The following is a 23,344-nucleotide window of genomic DNA, read 5'->3' as shown; positions in this document are numbered from 1 at the left end:
GGTCTTACTAAAGACTTGGAAGAGACAGCACCTTTTCCAGGTCTTACTAAAAGAACAGATCCCCCTACTGTCAACTTTTACCGCAGCATCCTTCACACCTCTGCCTAGCTCTTATGAGAAGAGTCGTGGTCAAAGGAGACAAGGAGAGTCATAAAGGACAGCTGCTTCATACAGTGCTTTGGTAAAGGGTCTTGTCCCCAGTTTCCCACTTCAGCTTCAACAAGGTCTGCAGATATGAAATTGGAGCATGAGCATGAGAATCATTCAGAAAGATCTAAAATATCTGCAACAAGTGGAAATTGACATCTATAGGGAGATTCAAATCTAAGATTTTGCTGAAAGTTAATCTGAAGTACGTGTAACACTTAACAGTGATTTCTGTACCCGGCTGATTTCTGGTTTCTATTCTTTACACACACACACATAAGTGGTGGGCATCTGTGCTTTAAAGGTGAAAAGAAAAAGAAGGCTCTGTGATATAAATTCAAATTTAGACCTACTGTAAAAATACAGTATCTTTTTTGTATGGTTGGGCTGTAAGTAAATCTGGAAGCATTTTTTTTTTTTGATAGATCACCTAGTCATTTTACCACTGGCTCTTTCTTTTACAGCTTTGCTCAATCACCCTATTGGTACCGCTTTCCTGGGTTTTTAGCATGATTTACAAGAGGTACTGATGATAGTCAGTACAAGTAGGTTTATTTCTGTTTCAACTGCCTCCACCACACAAAGGGTGAAGAAACCTTCACTGCATGAGATTGCTTCTCAAATAAAAGTTGTGGTTTTTTGTGTATGTGGTAATACTTTAACCTACCCTGTAATGTTTCAGTGGTACTTTTTTTCTAGGAAACTGGAGAACTTAATTTTATACTGGAATCTCTGGTCTTAGAACTTAGCCTAGTGGTAACGGTTTTAAAAGGTCTCTACCTCCATTTAAAGGAAGCAATTATTCCAAAAGCACAGGGTCTCTGGTTGACTAAAGACTGTATCGAGGATGAAAGATTATGTCTAGAATATTTCCTGCCTTATGAACTTTTGTGTTCAAAATATAAAATTTAGATTTACTTTTATGTTTGGTAGTAGTTGTTAAAATAGAACTCTATTAATTGTTTTTTTACTAATGTACAAAGGCTAAATGAAAGAAATTTTTCATCAAATGTTATACATTTTGTTTGATTGTATCAGTTTGAGATACGGTTCAGTATTTTAGAACCAATGTCATAAGGTAGTCTTCCATAGTTTCAATTAAGCTTCATAAGAAATATAATTAAGTGGAAGCTTGGCATTGTTTGGTAGGTGCCTGACTGGCACCAAGTTTTCAAAAAATAAGATTTGTTTGAAGGGGCTTGGGGTTTTCCCTTAATTTCAAGGTTGTATCTTGGATGGGGCTTGGGAAAGGACAGTGGGCTCTGATTACACATCAAAGATGTTAAAGACATTCACTGGCTTGACACCATGTGGATAGTGGCTTGCTTGTTCTTCATTTCCTAGTATCAATTAAAATAATAAATTGTCAGGTTTTGTAACAGTATTTTTTAAATGAAGTTTATGATCCATAATTTTATAAAATAAACTTGAGTTGTATTCAGTATACATATGAAATAGTTAGTTATTACATTTTAAAGATGACAATGATGTAATGGTATACTTCCATATTACATTTGCAGATAGATTTTTCACACAACAAGATTCCTCAGTTTTAATTCTACAATGTGATATTGGAATTAAAAACAAGTCTCTTATATGTGAATATTTTATCTGTATTTGTTATTATCAAAATAAACACTATTCATAAGGTTCAGTTTCATCAATAATAATGTGACTAATACATGATAAAAAGAATAAGTTAAATTATGTTTTTTGCTTATAAATATCACATTAATTGAATAACTTAAATAATATTATGTTGCTTTTATTAAATGCCTAGTGACAAGTCTAGAAAATAACTTTAAACTGATTGGCACATTTGTTAAAATCTATGTTAGTTTTCCTGAAGAACTACACACCCTAATAAATAAATGACTTATGTTCAAAATGAATTAAATGTGGCAAATAATTCCAAGACATTTGTTTTACCTAATTATATGTGGCTGAACAACTAGGAACAAATGTTTTACAAATGAAAACCATAAGACACATTTTATTAGTACATATGTATATACTAATGCTTTTTACCATTTATTATTTGCTGGTGGCCCAGGACCATATATTAAAGAGTGATTTCAAGATCCATCTAAATTTTCACCTGGTTTCATTTAATCATAGGATTAAGAGAATATTTTAAATGATTAGAAAATATCCTCAATTTTTTCAAGGTTTAGAGTATTTATATGTTAAAATCTGTGGAAAGGTCTAAAGTCAGGGCGTTTTGAAATTATGTAAATTAGTATATTTAGGATCGCATTTATTTTATATCTACGTTAGCTTTTCAATGTATAAGTTTCACTAATAAATAAACTTCACAAATAAAATTAATAAAAGCTAATTAAATATCAAACACCTTTTTCAAATGTGTAATTTAATGAGATTCTGAATTACCCAGATCATTTCTAAAAGTTACTATTTTTTCAAATGAAAATAAAACTGAGCCATCATTTGAAGGCTATATGCTCTTGGCTTAAACTGATACACTTGCAAATATATATATCCAACTGCAAAATGATAAACAAATTTAGATATTCAGACTTTGAGTAGAGAATGGAAGAAGTTATTTGGCTGATGTGAAAATTGAACCAATGATTTTAATCTTGAACATACTAAGCTCTAACCAAATGTGTCAAATGTTGCCAAATATAGAGGAAGAGGATACCATGTTTTATCTTAAAAGGGTTAATCATTTGTCTGTAGAATAATTTCTCTTCGAGGTTCTAGTGAAATGTATTAGCGATGGTTAGTTAACTATAACCTGACCACGTAGTTACCTTATATAGTCAGGTTATACAACAGGTCACCTGCTGTCAACTTCATATCTTTCTAGTTCCACCCCTCCTGTAGGAGCTACGTGCATTGTACTTAGGAGATTTTATAAAATGTGTAGATCAATCCGTTTGGGAAAGAATATCAACTATACATCATCCGTATTTCTTAATTTTATCCTATTTTTTCTCTTTTAAGAATACTAATGTATCCAACTTTTATATTCCTTTTTGTATGTGTTGTATTTTAGTTTCTGCATAAGATTTATTTTTTACCTAGCCTTTCTAATGGGGCTTCAGATGTTAATACTCCAGTCTTAAAGGTCCTCTCCTCTAGAATGGTATATTTTACCTCTGTAATGACTTTCTCTTTATTTCCATTACCCTTTAAATATAAGTAACCATACTTCAAGTAAGCAGCTTTTAAAAATTAAAAACTTGAATAAATTGCTATTTCATAATGGATTATTGAATAATTTTAAATCTAAACATGTTTTCAATAAGCACATTTCAGGCTAGAATAACGTTACTAATGACACTTTATTAATAGTGCTACTCATCTTTCTGGGATAAATGTGAGATACTCTTGGATAAGGATTGGGAAAGTCCAAATATAGTTTTGTATATGGAAATATATATAAAATATATAGTGTGGAATTTTTTATTGAATATTCATTGGCGCCTGAATATCTCATGGCAATTTATTTAGGATTTGCAGAATATTTAGCAGACATGTTAGACTTTAGTATTGTCACATTTTGGTTTATTTCTGATTATTCGATGTATTAAATATATGTGCTAATGTAATTTTGGAATCAATTTGCTTGCTCTCTTCTACCTTCAAATTAAACTTAAAATCAGAGTATAATGGCACAACACAATACAAGCCTTAAAAAACTGGAGGACAAAGTTATTTTTAGCCTAGAATTGTGAAGATAGAACAAGACAATTTAAAAACTTTTATCTTGTTGTTTTTTCAGAAGCTGCTGGAGTATATGCTCCAGTGCTCACCAAAATAAGGGAATAAACCAATAAAGAGGATTCATGGGATTCAGGAAACCAGAGTTGCAGCCGGTGAAACAGCAATCAGAATGACCGGAGTACACAAGCTAGGCAGCAGGCTGTGCTGCCCTCAGTCCAATTGGAACAAGAGGATTTCAGGGAGGAAAGTGGAAATTCTATATTACTTATTCATTTCAGGGAGTAAAGTGGAAATTCTATATTACTTATTCATTGACTGCATCAGACAATATATTGACCCATATATGTTTTGAAAATCTACAAGTGTTTTACAGATTTGGAGAAAATTAGCAATTGGTCCTGGGAAAATAATCAAATTTAAAAGGCCTTAATTAACTGCAAGAAAAAGTTGAATAGAAAGTATAATCATAATACACTACTTTGCTCAACAGTCGTGAATATTTACATAATGATAATGTTAAATACCTCTAAAATATGATATTTATACTCTAGGTATGGAGAGAATGGAACTATTTAAGTTAGAGCATAAATACTTATCCATGAAAGTAAAAAGGTAATATATAGTATCTAAAATTTGTAAGTCAAGAAATTATAATAAGAGTATGTTATCTGAAAATATGGCGTGAAATTACAGAAGAGTTGAAAATTGTGACCTGTGGGACACTGGGCTAGGGAGGTGGAGTGAAATGAAGCAGAGTCCAGCTGCTTTCCGTTATGAGTCTTGCAGTAGTCCTTGAAGTTTTAAACTACATGCATGCATAATAAAAAAGTAAATATTTTTTAAAAGGGCAAAAAATACTGTGATAACTCTTGGCAGTTTGCAACGTAGAAAAGAACGGAAGAGGCTGTCTTCATCTTTTGAAACTCATTTCCTGGTAATCTCCCCTGCCTGCTCTCAGCTTCGGCCATTCTGGCCTCTTTACCATTCTTCCAAAACATGGGGCTTGGTCTTGTCTTAGGAACTTTGCACCTGTGCCAGCACTGCTCTTCCCTCAGGTGTCTGCAGATGTCTTCGCTGATCTCTTTCAAGGCTTTGCTTGAATGTCACTTCTCAGCAAGGGTCCCCTTGACCACACAGTCTAAAATTGCACCTGCTCGTGCATCTGCCTTATTCTACTCTAATGCTTTTCTCCATAGGGTTTATCACCTTCTTAAGTACTGCATGATTAAGTCATTTATTATGGTTTTTGTTAACTTTCTATCTCCCCCTACTACAATGTGAACACAAGGACAATATGTTTGTGGTTTGGATGGCTGCGGGGGTCCACCAGCGCATCTCAAGTGCCTATGTATATGAAACATATATATGGAACACTTTTTATTTTAATGAGCTATTCAGTATTTCGGTAAGCTATTAAATGGTGCTTGGCATGCAGTATGTAATCAGTATATATTAGTTGAAGGTATCAATTAACTAAATGAAGAAAGAAAAGACTAAAGAAAGGAAGGGAAGAAAAAAGCGAAGGTAGGACAAAACAAGGGACACCAGTTAGGAGGCAGATGCGTGATTTCATAAGATGGTGGTGGTTTGAGTTTGGGTAGAGGCAAGATAAATGGAGAGAAGTGAATGAATTTGAAATAGGCTTGAACATAAAGTTGGCATTATAATGAAAAATATGATGATTTCGAAAATCAGTATTTCATCCGTTTTATAAGCAGGAAATACCTAAAAATAAGGAACGTCAAGATTCTAGTATATGTTATTAGAAGTGAATGGCATTCATAGTCATGGAAAATAAAGTTAATGAATTATGAAATGCTATTTAAACCCACAGAAGTTCTAGACATCGAATGAAAAGAAGAATGATACAATAACTTAGCTAATGACAACAATAAAAGCTTTTGTAGAGTTTTCCTACAAGTTTTACAGTTTAGCTTGCCTGTAAGTTACTATTATGAGGATTTTTGTGCTTTGAAATATAAAAGCTCATACCTAAGAGTAATGAAAGGTTTAATATTGTACTTACTTAATAATGTTTTCTTCTATTAGAAATATAGTATTCTAGGCCGGGCACGGTGGCTCAAGCCTGTAATCCCAGCACTTTGGGAGGCTGAGACGGGCGGATCACGAGGTTAGGAGATCGAGACCATCCTGGCTAACACAGTGAAACCCCGTCTCTACTAAAAAATACAAAAAACTCGCCGGGCGAGGTGGTGGACGCCTGTAGTCCCAGCTACTCGGGAGGCTGAGGCAGGAGAACGGCATAAACCTGGGAGGCGGAGCTTGCAGTGAGCTGAGATCTGGCCTCTGCACTCCAGCCTGGGCGACAGAGCATGACTCCGTCTAAAAAAAAAAAAAAAATATATTATATATATATATATATATATATATATATATAGTATTCTATTCTTATTTATAATTTTATGGAAACCAATTTCACTAACATTTATAAAGTATGATTTGAAAATAAATTATATTTCTTAATATATGCACAGTTATGACCTCCATAGATTTAAGATTTGGCATAATTTAAAAATACATGTTTTCATTTTGAGTGTATATTTGAAAATACTGATGACAGAGTAACCTGATTGCACTGTAACTGGCCATTTTTGTGTAATAAAGTACTTTTTCCTTGTCTCCGTAGTCATAACTAGTTACCTGTATGTTGTGGTTTTCTTCCATATAAATGTTTCTAGATTGCATACATTTAAAATAACTTTTCATGCCTAATTCTGATGCACATCTTTAGCAAACATGAACAGCAACCTTCCCACTGTCTCTGATTTTTAACTTCTTTCTTTTCTTATCCTTTCCTTATCTTATCTTCTTTCCTTTTCTTATCCTTTCAGAGCCCCTTCCTTTTCTGAAACTTAGATGAGAGATAGGAAGGTATGGTTGTAAAAGCATTACATCTGTCATATCATCTATCACATATCATGTAAGAAAATGAATTATATATTGGAAACCTTTTAATTTTATACACATATATATGAAATATGTTTCACTTTAATAAACTATTCAATATCTCAATAAGCTATTCAATATTACAGGCACCTAGATAGCTAAAAGGTCAGTCATTACATTTATTTCAGTGTAAGAACTTAATGGGGAAAAATTTAAGTTCTGTTAATGAGTTTCTAATAAAAGTAGACCAATTTTGAAAACAGAAATGTCTGTTTCCATATTATATTTGAAATAAAAAATTATGATGAAACATTTTCCAGTGTATGAAAACTAAGATTCTTTTATCCATAAGGGGCTAATGTGTAGTTGAAGGTGTCCATAATTGAACAGCAGGAAGTACTAGATAAACTCAAGAAAGCCCAGTAAATCCTAGAAGGAATTAGAAATAAATTTCATATATTTATTGTTAACTACAACCATTTTATATGAAAATTATAACAAGGCAAAGTTTTCATTTCGTTATCAGTATAGTGTCCCTATCCACTGTTGTTTGATAGCAGTCAAGTATGGGAAACACGATATAAGAGATGGTTATGAAGTTGATAACGTGTTTAGCGTGCTTTGCACTCATTCTGTGTCCAGTAATCTCTTTTTATTCATTGTGTTAAATATTCATGAGCACTTATTCTGTGCCTGATACTAAGATACAGAGGATCTAAGGGTGTACTAGTTTCTGCTCTTAAAGTAATCCGGAGACAGAAGAGAGACATACAGGTGTATGTTCATTGAAAGAGGACAACTCCCACTTGAAAAATGTATGGAAATACAGATGCTTAGTGCATTTGGTAAAGGAGGGGGTAAGACTAAGGGAAGGAGAATTTTGAGGGCAGTGCTGAAGTATGTTACAGGGGCTTAAAAGAGCAATTCAGCGAAGAGAGAGAGATTGAAGTCCACAAAATCCTGGAGAAGGTAGGAGGATGGGGAAAGAGTGGTGGCATCTGTCTCTATGAGATGCAATGAGAAAGATGGTGATGAAAATAGTAGTTAAAAGGTGAAGAGGAGGGAACTTGCAAAATTTCCCGTTTTCTGTTTTCTTGGTGAGAACAGAATGTTCAGTCTGCTCCTGATCATAAAAGGAAGGATTTAGCAGTCACTGATCTGAAAAAGATTGGGGAACAGAGACGGGTCAATGAATTATGGGTGGCAGGGAACATTCCTCTGAGATTATAAATCCTAAATTTGTCGTTTATTCATGCAATGAATATTTACAGAGCATGTTTGCCTAGGTTAGGTGTTGAATATGCAGCACAGAGCAAGATAGACACATTTTGAATTCTCAAGCATTTCATGCCTTCATGACACAGTAAACAAATATTTTAAAAAATTACTCGATTATAATTGTGAGAAAGACCATAAAAGTCAAAGAAATGGTATTAAGATACCACGTGATGCATGAGAAGGATTGGGATTGGGTGAGGAGGCAGAGAAAGGAGAAAGTAGAGATACCCAGTTGGAGAAATGACTGAGCAAAGGCCCTGACACCAGGTGTTTGAGGATGGCAAGGCTTCCCAGTCAGTGTGCTGTGGTGCCACTCATGAATTACATGTGTACCACATATTCACCTGCTCAGCTCATATATGTTATCCCAAGGCACAAAAAGCATTATCACTTTCTAATTGAGACATGGTATGAAATAGTTTGAGAAGCTTTGCATTAGGGGAACTGACTTCAGAAAGTTTTCATCTGTAGCACCAGCAAGGTGCATGGAATAAATAAGATATCTGGACGTTGTATTAATTTGGTCCTTCTTGTGTGTTTACAGTCATTGAATTAATTGGTTTAATTCAGCAAATAGGTAGTTGATAAAATGAAGCTGCATTTAACCTGTGCTAGTTTTATTAATATTACAAATTGACACAGAGATGGTCCACAAAATGGAAGTTTATCTTGGGATTTCTTATGAAAAGATTAGAAAAATTATCTTACCTTAGCAGGTATGGGGGAAAGTTTTCTCTCATTTCTTTTCCATTGAGTATTGTCAGTAAAATAGAATAAGATTGAGTTAAATTTCAAATTATTTAACATTCAACCAAAAGAATTCTTAACGTATTCACACATACGTATTAAATAAAGAATTCAGAAAATCATTAATAAAGTTCAGGCAAAAACCATCTAACTGAATTCCCAGGAAAAAACTGCAACTGTTGCCTAGAATTATCCAGCTACATAGTCTGTATTCATTTTTTATTTGCATACTTTATCCTTTTTACCTCTATGTATAGCACCTATTTAAAAGAAACAGAAATCTGGCCTGGTGTGGTGGCTCACGCCTCTGATCCCAGCACTTTTGGAGGCTGAGGCGAGTGGATCCCTTGAACCCAGGAGTTCAAGAGCAGCCTGGGCAACATGGTGAAACCCTGTCTCTACATGAATATGTAAAAGAAAGAAACAGAAACCAGACATTTCTTTTTTTAGCTGTGGGTTGCTACACCTCTGTGAAATCATAGGTGTTTACCACTGTCTTAAATCACTGGTTTGTGATTACTTGATATTTTCTGGATTTTTAAAACATTACTTCTTTTTTTAATTCGTGTAGAAGTAATGTTTTAGCATACTATCAATTGCTGGTAGAAATTTGTATTACAAAGGTGCATACGGTTTAAGGTCCCAAGTAAGCTTTATGTATAGAAAAGATTCCTCTGCTCTTTCTGTCTTCAAACGTAAACTTCTGGAGACTTGGAGAGAATGAAAGGCGTCCGAGTGTGTGTCCATGGCAATCCGCTAGCTGTGTAGAGGAAGTTACAGTGGCGTTAAGCCATGAAAAGGATCAATTGTTTTTGTGAAAAATCCTTGGGACGTGCTTTGAATTTAAAGGATCAAATTCATTAAAATCATAAATCATCTGTTAATCTTATTTTGCTGAAATATCCTTGGTGGTCCATGGTATTTTAAAGACCAAAATTGTAAAAAATATAATTAAAATAACAACATAATGGGATTGTTGAAGACCATGAAATAATATCCTCAATGCCTTTTCTTCTTGAGGGTTTTTACTGGATACTTGCTCTACCTAAGCCTCTCGTAACTACAGAGCTGAACATGGTGTGAGATGTGTAACTTTCATTCATTTATTCACTCATGTGCCAGGCACCATGCTGATATTACATGTGAAAAGTTTCCAAGGGTTTCTTGTTACGTCTACAATTACTGCTAAGTTTCCCGTAAGTAATTTGGTGAACTGGAAACGAGGGCAAAATTACATGAAGGGTTTAGAAAACTGCATCAATTATTTTTGGATGTGTCAGGGAGATGGGGGTAGTCTTTCTCCCTGATAATCAAGACCCACTAGAGCACCACCAGATACTGCACACATGCTTCTGAATGACAGCAGCTTTGTGTGAGATGAGAAAGCTGTGTCAGGCTGATGGTATTATCATGATTCCTTAGAATGGATCATCATCCCAAATCACCAGACACTCCCTGATCAGGAGGGAGCAGCGTATTCCCCAGCCACTGTATTACCTGGGAGGTTCAGGTAGGAAGTGAGTGCATAGCCTCAAGGGGTCTGATGGAGGTCCTCTTGGGAAATGCAGAACTTCTTTGCCTACTAATGCCCCTTGCTCTGAGACCAGAGAGGCTTCTGGGAATTCTATCCTCACAAGAAGCATTCATTTCATTTAAATAGTATGTGAAGCAAGACATTTAAGTTAGTTAGAGGTGCATATCATTTAAAATGGTAGGAGTTGACAGTTTCTGTAAACCATTTCTGAGGTTAAAAAACAAGGTAGTTTAAAATAATTTGTATTTCAGCAGTCACTGTTTTCTTAATTTGCCAATGAACTTGAATGACGTATTAAAGAACTTTAGGCATTGGCTCCAGTTTGTGATCCGCTTGAGCACAAAATTATGTAATCTTATTTCCAAGGTTAAATCAGTGTATCCTTGGCTAGATCTGTAATAGCTTATCAGATACACATCTTCTGTCAAAATAATATTTGCCATTAGTGAAATTAATGACAGAAGTATAAACTTCAGAAAGGTATGATCACTTAGATGCTAAAAAATCTATTAAGGAAAACATAGGTTACATTTCTATATCTTTGTCTTTGTGTTATATGATATGTAAATTCCAGGGTGTAAATCCTTTCATAAAAACACTTTTTTCTTTTTCCTAGACTTAGAGAGAAACATTGACTTGCCCACAGAGCTAGCTCCTTTGATGTGCAGTGATGCTACCTGTGGTCTGTTTTTAAGATGCTCTTTTTTGGCTGGGCAAGGTGGCTCATACCTGTAATCCCAGCACTTTGGGAGGCCGAGGCAGGCGGGTCACAAAGTCAAGAGATCGAGACCATCCTGGCTAACATGGTGAAACCCCGTCTCTACTAAAAATACAAAAATTAACTGGGCGTCGCAGCACACGCCTGTGGTCCCAGCTACTCAGAAGGCTGAGGCAGGAGAATCAGTTGAACCTGGGAGGCGGAGGTTGCAGTCAGCAGACATCGCATCACTGTACTACAGCCTGGCGGCAGAACGAGACTCCATCTCAAAAAAAAAAAACCTGCTCTTTTTTATTTAACCGTTACCATTATCACATTAGACAGTGCAGGAGTATGTTAATTATCTCTAGGTGTCCCAGTGGCCTAGTAAGTCCAGGGCAAAATGCCAGCAGAGTCCTGGCCAAAAACACTGCATTAACTTGTTCAGTCTCTTGACATCCTCACAAACAGAACAATAAACCTGGAGAGAAAGCATATTTGTTCCAAATGAGTTAACTATTCCAAAATAAATAATATCTAACCCTTGGCCAACACTTTGTAATTGTGTATAAAAGTAACTAATGGGATGTATTTTCCAAGACTATTAATTATATACTGAACAGGAATGCGTTTTAAATGTTGTTCCTCTGAGTGCAATAAACCTGTGTAATCTAGGCAACCCAATGAGCATCTTTGAGTATCTGCCACTGCAGAGGGCATTCAAATTTTCAGGCAAAATTTGGGAAATGGTGTTGCAGCAGTGGGCCAGTAAGACCCATTGCTGTCGTTGGTCAGGATAGGTCACCAATTACAAGACTTGAAGATAAGCATATTGTGATTGGTGGTTGAAGTGAATCCTCGCTTCTTAAGGCCGACTTTGGGGTTTCACAGAATGGGCATTGTGGAGACACCAAGTTCCATGGAGAATGCAAGTATTAAAGTGAGAAAGAAAAGAGAGTACAACTGAGATGTTTGGCAAAGGGTAGAGGCATGGGATGGGGACTAAAAGTGTCCCGCAGAGGAATGTGAAGCCAATAAAATGATTCTGCTAGCCAGCTAGACCGTACTTAAGCTGTACTAATTGAGACAATAGGATTTGCACAGTTTCCGCTCACTTCAAATAAACTTTACAATACAAGGAAATAAAATGATAAATAGTAATTATCACTTCATAGTCTACTGGCAATGAAACATTTTTACGTACCAATAAAGCAGTAGATGTAATCTTTTTGTACAGTTATGAGCAAAATCAGTGATGAATATAGCTAGGTGCTCATTAACAATTAAAAGCCTACTCATTAGAGATGTCATCAAACTGTTTAATTTTTTTTAATTGCTAGTAGAGAAAGTAGTTCTAAAATGAAGAACTCTTCAAAATGTAAACAATATAAGTTCTTAAATAAATAGTGATCTTACGCTGCCTTTAGTCTTTTCTGGAACAAGGAAAGTATTCTGAAAAATTTTACTTTAAAAAATGTATTCAATTTACAATACAGGTGGGGCGCAGTGGATCATTGGTGCAATCCCAGCACTTGGGAGACTGGGGCGGTTGGATCAATTGAGGTCACTTGACGTCAGCCTGGCCAACATGGTGAAACCCCGTCTCTATTAAAAATACAAAAATTAGACAGGCTTGGTGGTGGGTGCCTGTAATCCCAGGTGCTTGGGAGGCTGAGGCAGGAGAATTGCTTGAACCAGGGTGGCGAAGGTTGCAGTGAACGTAGATGGATCACGCCACTGCATTCCAGCCTAGGCGACAGAGCGAGACTTTGCCTCAAAACAAAACAAAACAAAAACTGCAACGCAAAGACATAATTAGATTACATAAGGGTAGTTCCTCAAGTTTGATTTAAATTAAATATTTTGTTTTTCAGTGTTCATAATGTTCTCTAGGGAAACAGTTTATCTTTGAATATCAGGATTTGTATTTTCCATGTGCAGTGAGTGTCCATACTTATCCTTAAAACTAAAGAGCACTTCAGACTAAGAATCAGATAGCATCAGAAAACAAGTGAATAATTTATGACAACAGAAACATGCTATGCACATTAGATAAATGTCACATTGTTGTAAAAAAAAAGTTGCTTCACTATTGAAAGAAAAATTTCAAATGCCTGAAAAATGAAAGTCAGGAAATGGTAAGTGTTGTTACAAGCACATTTTTTACAAAGAGCTCAAAATGGTTTTACACATGCCCTATCTCTTGTTACAGTATCATTGTAAGTAAACAGGAGATATATACCCCTTTTTTTAAGTTTTGGAAATACAAGCAAAGGGATGTGACTTGACCAAGGTCATCACTTAAAGAGATATATACCCCTATTTTTAAATTGTGGAAATACAAGCAAAGAGATGTGACTTGTCCAAGGTCATCACTTAAAGGCAGAATCTAAGATTTCGATCTTAAGAATAAAGTGAAAAGAGGCATAAAAAATATATGTGTTTATGGTTAAAGTTAGACAGATCTCCCTTCCTCATCCTGATTTCTTTTTGCAATATTGCCCAAGCTTAAGTAGTTTTAATGAGCAATAGCAAGTGGCTTATAAAAGATACTGGCAAATTGAAAATGCCTTACATAATTACAGATCCATTGAAAAATTATCAGTTTATTATACTAAATATGCTTCCTGGGAATAAAGTTTTCTTATTTCTAGACCAGTTTTTTAAAAAAGGAATTCATGCCAAAAATGAATTTTCAGTCAATACACTGGGAAAGGAGTCAAGAAACTCTGCCTTGTCCAGACATAACCACACAGTGAATCAGTCAGCCTCCTGGCAGTAACTTTAACATGACCGACACCTATTTCAGAACAGGGTGTTAACACATAAAACTGCCAGATTGTCCTGCTTAATGGATAGACGCTGACATTTGGGTTTAATTTTATCTAAGCAAAATGTGCTGTTTTAGAAATATGATAAAAATTAAAATAAGACTACTTCAAGGTTTACCCACAAAATGAAGACCCAGTGCATCTGATCATCATGGCCAATAAGATGATCTGTGAGTTTGTTGCACTTCCTGTTTTGCTGTGGTTCTTGTTTTTCATTATCTTGGTAGCTGAAGTACTTAACTTGCCTACTATGTGTCAACTTGGCTATTATTTCATAAGCTTAACTTTAAAATGCTGTTAATGCTGCATCTATCATGCAGTCTCTTGGAAGAAGATTTTAAAATGGATTTCAAATTTTTCTTTACAGTCTTAAAGATGTAAAATACTTAAAACATATTTACATATTTATCTTTAGTTGTAGAATCAGAGACATTCTTTCAGAGTGCATAGACACTTTAAATTTTTTAAATATTTAACTAACAAAAACTCATCAAATACTTGGAAAACGTAAGAACATATGAAAAAATAAAAATCAGTCCCAATGGCACCACATAAAGAAATTTACATTTCTGTATATATGTACTATTTATAAAATTGTATCCTAACTGTTGATAATGTTTTATATCATGTATATTTCAAAAAAAAATCAATAAATATTTTTGAAAATATAATGGCTTCACCTCATTTCATATTAGGAACCTTATATAATTTATTTAAACTTCCCCCACGTTTTGTATGTTAACGTATTTTATAATTATTCACCATTATTTTCAATGTTGTAAACATCTTGGTACATCATGTTAATCTCTGTTAATCTTTTAAAATATGTTCTTTGGAATAGAATTATTGTGTCCAATGATATGAAGAGTTTTAAGGATCTTGATAACCCTTGTCAACTCATTTCCCAGAAAGTTTATAGTAGTTCATTCTTCTACCTGTACATCAGGAAACATCTCAAGATTTCTGGATCATCACTGAATATTTAAAAAGTAATAATAAACCTTTGGCAACTGGCTAGCTGGAAAACTGCTATCTTCATGTTATTTTAGTTTCTGTTTCTTTGATACCAGTAAAGTCTCACAGTTCTTTATAAATTTATTAATTGTATTTGCATTTTCAAAACTTTTGTGCTTATATTTTGCCCTTATTGATTTGTAATAATTTTGTGTGTGGAATATATTGTAATATTTGTGTAATGTATTTTAACATTTATCAATAGCTTAATTTTACAATTTGTATTTCATTAAACATTTCTCTATACAAGTTTTAAGTGCTATATAATCATAGTTATAAATGTTTCTTCATAATATCCTTTTTTTCAGGCATAGAAAGGCATCCCCCATCTTATGATTAATTTAACGTTCACTTTGTAAATAGTTTTTCTGCATCTTTTTTAAAACATTCTTTATTCCACTTGGAATTTATTTTTATGTATGTGTCAAGTACGATTTAATTTTTTTCACAAATAGTGTTCCCAACCTTTGAACCTTCATAATTTTCCTTATCTAATTGTGATGTTTCCTTTCTCATATATTAAATTTGCATCTATAGTAGGTTCTGTGTTAGTGCTGTTTGCTTTTTTCTATTGATCTGCCTGTCAATTCATTTTTTTTTTTAGTAATTGATAACCAAGCCTTTATTAGTTCACACTTTTTCTAACTGTTCTAGTCAATTATCACTCTCCATTTACTATTCTATATAAATTTTCAAAAAATGTCTCCAGTTAGAAACATCCTAGTGAGATTTGACCTATTCATTAATATGGAAAAAAAAAATCACAACTTCCCCAAATTCAATGTTTCCTTTGAAGAGTGTAGTAGTTCTCTTCATTTATTTGCATTTTCTTTTATATTAAAAATAGTTCATATCTTTGTTCCTTTATGAACTCTCTTGGTGTTTTGTGCTTTTCATGGTAAATGTGAATGGAATCCCATTGTATCCTCTAATTGGCTATTTGAGTGTGCCAGTTGTCCAGAACTTCCTGAGCGACCCCAGTCAGAAGGGGGCATGGCAGATGTTCTTGCTCTGCGTCAGATTTCAGTGAAAGTACATGAGCATAAGATTTCAAAACAGCAATCTTATTTACATTGCTAAATAATACTATTATGGTAAGATAATTTAATAGCATATATTAACATAATACATAAATATAATAACACATTATTTTTGTCATTCGATGAATTGTGTTTTCTACTCCCTTTTATACACTTTTTCTTCACAGATTGGATTCTCTTCTCACTTATAATATTAATTTTAGCTCGTTCCTTTAATTGTTATTTGTACACAGGTTGATATTTCTGTCTCTGTTCCCATTATCGCTGAGCAGTCAACATTGGGTTTTTCTCTTATGGTGAAACAAATTCACTGTTAGTTATAGACATAAAACTAGGTAACTATAATGATTGTAGTACAATAACAATGAGTTTGTGCTTAGTGTTTTGTTGATATTTTAGAAGAAGTTTGACAGGAAAAAATGTGGTACTTCATCTACAGATTTTATTTTATACCTGAAGCTCAAGCAAAACTAGTTCAATAGAAACTATCCTCATGCATATCATTTAAGCTCAAGAAATAAATCTTCTGACATTGTCAACTTTTAATTTTAGTATCCAAAAAGTAGAGAATGATTTAAGTGAACTGTTATGATGCTGTAAAATAATATTTGTTAAATTGAGAATATGTCAATGATTCATTATCATGTAAAGAAACAGGTTACCAAATAGTGTCATTGAATTTAAGTAAAGTCCAAATTTATTATATATAAATATGCAACATCTAGAGAAACATATGTGCATGTGCAAAACTGTTAATAGCAGTTATTTACAGTACATAGAATTGCAAGTGATTTTTGAAGTATTTTTGCTACCTGTATATTTTCTAATTTGTTTGAAATAGGCATGCTTTATTATGTCATAAAGATCAAAATTATTAATATGTTTTAACAAAAAATACCTCAACTTTAGACATATAGATAAATTACATTAGCTTAAATGCATCTAAGTATAGGAAAATACACTACTTATCAAGATTAGCCTGTGACTATTTTGAGCTTTCATTGAAAAGCTTGAATAGTAGACAAATTACCAACAGAGAGATTCTGTCTCTGAAAGCATGTCTAAGAGACAATAAAATCTAATTGCTCACCTTCGAGCCTTTCCTTGGTCCTGTGAGACATATGCATTTAACTGGATGTCTCACTACCAAAGTAAGCATATGTAAGAAATGACTGCCTTTGTTCTTTTCCATTATCCTTATGTTCAAACTTTCCATCTCCTTAAATGATTTACCATTTTGATTATATAGTGCCTCAGGCATCTACTTTTCATCTCTTTAAACTTACTCTTAAATAAAGAGGTTACCTGGACTATTATAACTCATATTTTTCCAGAATTACCTCTTTTTAATGATATAAATTAAAATATCCTCTTATTTTGCATAAAGATGCTATTTAAGTTTTGAGACATTCAAAAGTACTTTTATTTTGAAGCCTTTGAAGAGAGGAGGAAACCAAAACTCTGCTTTCTAACACTGGAAGGTAGCTGAAATTGGAAAACAAATGGCTTGATATATATACTATAAAAAAACGGTATTTTTTAGGTCTTTTGGTTACATCTGAAGTGGTTAACAGTAAGTGCAATGTTTGAACTATTACTATAGCCTAAACAAATCATACTATTTGAATTACCGTAATTAGTTAAATTAGGTTTCATAAATGTCGTTGCATATATAGTGAATAAAATTTACATTCCAGATGGGTAAAGATAGGCTATATGATCATTTAACTTGACAGCAAGCCAATCCTTAACATTGAATGACAGGAAGATCCACAGAGAAAATTTGCCATGTATAATATTGTAGACTCTGTACTCGCGGGCAAATTTAATTTTACCTGGAAAGTTTGTCTTAGCAAATCATGGTTTTGGGTTAGATCATAAACTCAGCTTTCTTATCAAATGGAGAAAGACAACAATAGTAGAACATCTGAAGATACAAAGTATTTAATAAGCAGGTGATGTGTCCATAGGTGTTCTTTAATCAAAAGTTGATTCTGGCTGGGCGCAGTGGCTCATGCCTGTAATCCCAACATTTTGGGATGCCAAGGCGGGCAGATCACTTGAGGTCAGGCGATCGAGACCAGTCTGGCCAACATGGTGAAACCCTGTCTCTAATCAAAATACAAAAATTAGCTGGGCGTGGTGGTGCATGCCTGTAATCCCAGCTACTCGGGAGGCAGAGGCAGAAAAATTGCTTGAACCCAGGGCGTAGGTGTTGGGGGAGGTGCGGAGGTTGCAGTAAGCCAAGATCATGCCACTGCACTCCAGCCTGGCGATAGAGCGGGACTCCGCCTCAAAAAAACAGTTGATTCTCTTCTTAAAGGAATTCCTGTTTTTTATTTTATTTTCAGGGAAAATACTTATTTTGTTTCCAGTGACAGATGATTGTGACTGCTGTCACTATCAACCATTGTTTATCAATGCCACTTCAGTCTTAAGCATGTCTTACTGTCACATTCTTTAGTGGATGATAACCACTCTGATGACAGTATACTATCTCCAGAGGGTTTTAAGTCCTTCTTCAAGCCTTCACAAACCACCTATGTTTCTTCGCAAGCACACATCCAATCCCTTTCATTTCAGTTAAAATATGTATTGGATTATTTCATACTCTTCTTTGAAAATTTTCTTCAAAATATGTGCAACATATGAAGTACATTCAATGCCATTCAGTCAACTCAGTAGACTACCTCCTCGCTTTTAAAAGAAATCTAGGTAAGAAGAGAGAGTAGGATGAAAGTTAAAAGCGTGAAGATGGATAGTGAGCTGTCACCAAAAATAAGTTCCTAGTGATCTATGAAGATCCTACATGAGCGCTCCCTGGCCTTTCAAATCTTGAGTTCTGTGATTTCTCACTTCTTGGTCCTCATGCCTTTTCCTCTACCTGGAATATTCGGTCCCTTTCCCCAGATCTCTTCCTTGTCAGACTTCTTCAAGGTCTTTAATGGTTCATCTCTAATTCTATGATTTCTTTGCCACATTTCTAGACTTCTGCTACCTTTTTATGTCCTCGGAAATTCTTTAGTAACTTCTTTAAAGGATGTGAAATATGCAAGAACTATCATCTACCTTGGACAAATTCACTTTAAGAGATACGAAATCCTAGACTTCAAATTTAGATCTGTGGTTATTTTCTATCTGAAAATTCTTTTTCTTAGGAGGACTGTATTTCTCTCTATTATAGTAATATTTTGACCACTTTATTTATGGCAATAACATGTGTATATGTGTTTGTGTGTGTATTTTGTCAGAGCACTGCTGCTAGAATTTTTAGTAGAATGCAGGTGATAAATTGAAGATTTATCTTGCCGCTTCAGTCTTCTGTTTCATGTTAATCAACATGAAACAGAGACCTTCTTTAGGGTAAGGCCACAATCAGCAGCATTTTTAGAATTCAAAACATTTTTAATGACTTTTTTTTTAGTAGGAAATGAGCACCCTGATTTTAACTTGGTGGGGGAGTTTAAAAAATTTGAGAAAAGATGTTTTCCTTGATAGGGAGTTATCAAGGAAAACAAAACTTTGATTTCCTTTACATAAGTAAACAGAAATGAAATATGTATTTGTAATACATATACTAAATAAATATATGTATTTTTATATATCCTTGTATATATACATGTTTGCATATATGTGAGTGCTCAAGGTAAGTTCAAGGTGGAATGAGTTAAAAGGAGAATATTTAGGTTATCTGACATAATATAAACCAAATTTCTCTGAATTTCGTTAGGAGGTTAGAAAGCTGCTTCATGAAGAATATTTTTAGGACAAATTTTAAGATAACCTTAAAAAAGATTTGCTAATATGTATTTTCTTGTTGTATATCATGTGAACAGTCACTTCCTGAAATTTCTTAGTTTTATCACTACAAAACAGTCACACCATAACAGCCTTGTCAAATATTTTAAATGGAAAGAAACAAAATATACAAACTAAAGAAACTGAAATCCACAGAAACAGAAAAAAAATTCTTTATTTCATTATTTTAATGGATCTTAAAATGCATAAGCACTTTGATAGATTCTTTTTTATATAGGATTTCCTGGTTTTCAAAGTATATAATGCAACAAAAAAGTGAACCCAGCTTCTTTTTTTCTTGTTCATTGGAGCTATCACATCTCATCTATCAGACCTCTAAGTAGAATTTTTAAAGTGGGGTACTCTCTCACGCCCAAGCACTATGTAATTAGCATATGAATGTGTAACGGATTGTTTGAAGTAACAATTAAGGGAACAATACATAAAGGAACTGAAGAGAGCTACCAACACCTGGGAATCTTGTATTGAAAAAGCTTTCTTAATGTAAGTAATTAAAAACCAAGGATAAATGTTCATTGTGTAGGGATAAAACTCTACAAGGAAAGCTAAAATTCTGCTGATGTTTTGCTGTTATCCTTTAGAATGAATCATTAAAACAAGAGCTTACTGTTTTATTTATTTCAGTAGAATGCTTGTTAAATACAGGTTTTGCATGGTATCTGATCTCCTGAAGTCACCACAATGCATAACAAAATGTCTTACATTTCTAAAATATTTATACTTAAAATATATTAGAAATGTCAAGGAATCTTTTTCCTATGGCCAGTGCAAAGTTTCAGAGAAAATTTCAGTTGATTGCCAGCTTAAATCACGTATACAGTCAATTCTTTATAATTTATTTGTCCAAGTAATTCCTGCTAATGAACCTGTAGCCCGCTGTATTGTTTTGCACTGTTTTGTGTCTCTTGAAGGCAAGCATGCTATAGAGGCTCCTGCTGAGGCAGAGCACCTTAGGAGAGTAACCAGTAGCTCAGGATTTGTAGGAATCCTTGATATTGAGGGAGGATAAATGAAGTGGAAGTCAGGGACCCCGCATTATGGTTTCCATTTTTTATCACTTGCTGCCTGTACAAACCACTTACATTTTTTGGCGTAAATCTTCTTATCTCTAAAATAGGAATTACTTTTTTCTACACTGTTAAAAGTCTCAGTCAGTAACCTTTTATGGCCCTTTCTAATATCCAGTTGTATATATTCATTTGTAATAAAGAAACTCTTAACCCCAGGATTTAACTTAAATCAGTTTAGTCTTAAATAACTAGCATTTTATGGAACAACCCTATTTGAAAAATAAATTGTGAGCCTAAGATTTCATTTGTAAGTAGAAAGTGAAACAAAATTATGTATGAATATTCATAACAGCATTATTCATAATAGCCCAAAATTAGAAACAACACGAGTATGCATTACGTGATGAATGGATGAATAAAATATGGTATATTCAATTGTCAAAACAAAAATTGCACCAAAGTTAAACAGGAAGGAAATACTTTATTCAAGGCTATTGCAGGAGGGGAGAGAAGCTAGATCTGAGTTTGAACTCAACACACATGAAGCAGGCTGGGTTAGGTTTTTAAGTGCTGGAGTGAACTTGTGGAAAAGAACTGCAGGACATTCAGGGCCATAAGCTATCTGTGTTTGCTGATTGGCTTTATCTAAACTACCTCTTGTCATAAAGATAGGAGTCTATCTAAATAAATTTATCTAAGTAAATTCGTATCTTTATGACAGGAAGTCGTTTTTACAACTTGGAGCAAGGTGCCCCACTGAAGTTAGGCTCTTACCCTCCCACCTAAACTGGAAGATAAAAGTGCTGTCTCTCTTGTTGATTACTTTTCAAAGAGGTGGTTCCCGGGTCCTTGAGAGGTACATTTCTGGATTATAAAGTTACCAGGTGGCTATTAAAAAGATTTATGTCTCACAGGAGTAGAGCAAGAATTACAAACCAGACACAGTGGCTCATGCCTGTAATCCCAGCACTTTGGGAGGCCGTCTTTTTTTTTTTTTTCTTCTTTTCTTTTCTTTTCTTCTTCCTCTCTTTCTCTCCTTTCTTTTCTCTCTTTCTCTTTTTCTTTTCTCTTTCTCTTTTTGAGGTGGGCGGATCACGAGGTCTGGAGTTGGAAACCAGCCTGACCAACATGCTGAAACCCCGTCTCTACTAAAAATTCAAAAAAAGTAGGCAGGCATGGTGGCGCGCGCCTGTAATTCCAGTTACTCAGGAGGCCGAGGCAGAAGAATTGCTTGAACCCGAGAGGTGGAGGTTGCCGTGAGCTGAGATCATGCCATTGCACTCCAGCCTGGGTGACAGAGCAAGATTCCATCAAAAAAAAAAAAAAAAAAAAAAAGAAATATAATTACAATTTTCCTAAAGTGAATTCTATAATAAAGGGAAATCAAGGGCCTGTGGCCAAGAACAATTCTTTCTAAAGTTTAGTCAAACCAAGGGGAAGTTTAAGGCTGTCCTGGTCACCCTATGATAGAATATTATTGGACAGTGAAGGAGGATGAAGTATTCATACATGCTGTGCCATGTATAAACCTCAGAAACATTATGTGACGTGAAAGAAGGTGATAGCAAAAGGCCATGTATTGTGTCATTCTGTTTATATGGAAATGTCTAGAATAGTCAGATCTATATAAACAAAAATATTAGTGTTTTCCTAGGGCTGGGGGATGGGCGTGGGTGTGGGGTGGCAGCTAAGGGTATGGAATTTCTTTTTAGACTGATGAAAATGTTCTAAAATTGTTTGCAGGAATGGTTACAAAATTTTGCAAATACTCTAAAAGCCATTGACTTGTATACTTTAATGGATGAATTGTGTGATACATATATTTTAATAAAACTATTGTAAAAATAGATTTATGTTGAAGTGTGTTATATAGCCAATAGAATATTTACTTAATATATAGATTTTTAAAAATTTAAACACGACCAACACCTTTATTTTTCCAAAGTAGATTTTGGCTTTGGATAACCTATGAATTTTAAGTGTGCATTTCTGATAGCTGGCCTGCCTTTTAGTTTTTAAAAAATAGTAATTTATTACCATGTTGTAATAATCAGAGAGTATATAACATGGAAGAAAGAAAAATAAATTCTGAAATGTCCTTGAGATATTTGCATCCAATAGAGAAAACAAATGTATACAGATAATAAGAAGTAATTTCATACTGTATAAACAGTGTCAATGTATGAATGAATAATATTCTACAAGTACATTTGTAAACTAGCTCTTTGTAGCTTTCTCTACATAAACAGTTCTGTGATCACCAATCAGGTTCCAAACCTATCCTGCAAAGATTTATTTTACCCACTACGTAGCTGAAATGAAGTATTAATGTTAGTATAGTCAGGGATTAAGGGACAATCATACAAGGAGGAGAATGAATCTGAACACTCCCATTTGTTGGATGCAGGCGTGGCTCCCAGCAAAATTTTGAATTATGCAGAGTGAGACTGGTTTTCACCCATCTTCTTTTGTCTATCCCTTGCCCCATGTTCTAGATCTGGAGACTCTCTCTCTGGGTCATGGGGCATTCACTACCTTTATGGCCCTAGGTTTCCCATTGCATTACCTAACTCAAGCATCTCTGTTCCCCCAAGGGACAGATTCACTCACGCTATCTGACATAACATTTC

At 34.3% G+C, this 23,344-nt stretch overlaps 1 protein-coding gene across 4 annotated transcripts in view; it reads left to right on the top strand.

Moving 5' to 3' along the window:
* Positions 1-23,344, top strand: part of PTPRZ1 (protein tyrosine phosphatase receptor type Z1) — a 191,057-nt gene that overhangs the window by 32,471 nt on the left and 135,242 nt on the right. The window lies entirely within an intron of this gene.

This window comes from Macaca thibetana, chromosome 3 (assembly GCF_024542745.1).
Source record: "Macaca thibetana thibetana isolate TM-01 chromosome 3, ASM2454274v1, whole genome shotgun sequence".
Classification (NCBI taxonomy): Eukaryota; Metazoa; Chordata; class Mammalia; order Primates; family Cercopithecidae; genus Macaca; species Macaca thibetana.
The sequence above is the reverse complement of the archived record's forward strand: the minus strand, read 5'-3'. Positions and strand labels throughout refer to the sequence as shown.